The sequence below is a fragment of the Poecilia latipinna genome, unplaced genomic scaffold (genome assembly GCF_001443285.1).
Source record: "Poecilia latipinna isolate Pla-1442-1.1 unplaced genomic scaffold, P_latipinna-1.0 Scaffold312, whole genome shotgun sequence".
In the NCBI taxonomy this organism is placed as follows: Eukaryota; Metazoa; Chordata; class Actinopteri; order Cyprinodontiformes; family Poeciliidae; genus Poecilia; species Poecilia latipinna.
In genome coordinates this window covers 310836-312343 of record NW_015112928.1, presented here as the reverse complement: position 1 = coordinate 312343, position 1508 = coordinate 310836, and the positions used below count along the sequence as shown (strand labels likewise).

Genomic DNA, 1508 nt, shown 5'->3' with positions numbered 1-1508 from the left:
AAAAAAAAAAAAAAATAATAATAATAATAATAATAAAAAAAATAAAAATACATTTAAAACGAGTGTTAAAAAAAAAAAAAAAAAAAACTTCAACAGGCTGTATTGAACGAAGAGTCCTTTTACAATCCCTCACCCAATATTAAACATTTGCCTCTCAAAGCGGCTTTTACCCCCAGCTCTTTGAAGGTTTGATAACCCCGGTCAAGACCCCTTTATAGCGCGCTTTGAGACCGGGAATGGTCTTTTGGATCTCCGCAGACTTGGAGCCTTGATCTGCTCTAGAGGAGGGAAATATGCAAAGAGGCCACAACAATTTACATTCGTTTTTCTTCTTATCTTAACTTCTTGTTCAAGTTTTTTGAATCAGGGAAAGACGCCCCTTCAGCACCATCGTAGTCCAGCGCATGGGTTGTTATAGCAACAGAAAAAAAGAGGATGTCCGCGCCTGTTGATTCTTTTTTTTTCTTTCTTTTTTTTTTGTTTTTTTTTGTTTTGTTTAACCCGCTAGCCTGATTTCTTTGCATTTCTTGAGCTCAAATTTGCGTATTTCTTGATTAGGGGCCTGCAGATCAGACCCCCATTCATGCTGGGAAACAAAGCACCCAGACGCACCTTTTACATCCATTTAAGTATTTGGCTGCAACATTTGATGAAGTCTGAAAAACTTGGGCACTGAGCGGGGATTATCAACGCATATTTCTGATAATCACAGTTAAAGAGTTTAAAGATAAACTATCCGTGTCGCAACAATGGTTGGCAATTACCCCCTTTTCCTCATGTCTTTTAATTGCTTCTAATTGCATCAATCTTCTAAAGTGAGACATTCTAATGCTTAAAGGCGAGTTTGGGCCTCCGTGTTCTAGGAGTGACTCATATTATAAGCCAGATATGAGCATCCACCCATGGGCGTCAGCTCTACGGGACTTCCTGACGTAGTCAATACAGGCCCAAAGAGGGGAAAATTGGAATCATAATATATATTTTCTTACATATTTTACAATAATTCAACTGACACGATCTGCTAATTTGCAGTAATTAACCTTCGCTTTGTCAAATCAACACTGCTCGATATCTATGTGTGGCTCTTTCCACGTTTATTAAATTACTTATGTACGGGGGTCGCATGATGTTATGAGGCCTATACCCCGTAGAGAGAGCATTGCCGCACCTTCGTGGGCTGCATGCGCCCTGAAGCCCGCGGACTGGAACACCCAAGTAGATCTGTCTCCACGGAGACGGCGGGACACCGGTCCAACAAGCTGTAATTCTGTCTCAGCCTTTTGCAGGGGAGGGACCGTCCACGCTAGCCCGACTTAACTCCTCTTTCACCAGAAATACTCCTAATCCTATATCTTAGCAGGGCAAACTGTCGTCCCTCAGTATATTAAAGGGACCACAAAGTCAGAACTCCAAGCCACCCATGGTTTCACAGCAGGGCGGCCAGTCCCGGTCAGACGCTCCGTGCCCGTCACTCCATCCACCGTGTGCGTTTTTACCTCCTTTTTTTT

At 42.4% G+C, this 1508-nt stretch overlaps 1 long non-coding RNA gene across 1 annotated transcript in view; it reads left to right on the top strand.

Moving 5' to 3' along the window:
- Nucleotides 1-1508, top strand: part of LOC106948909 (uncharacterized) — a 29555-nt gene that overhangs the window by 4245 nt on the left and 23802 nt on the right. The window lies entirely within an intron of this gene.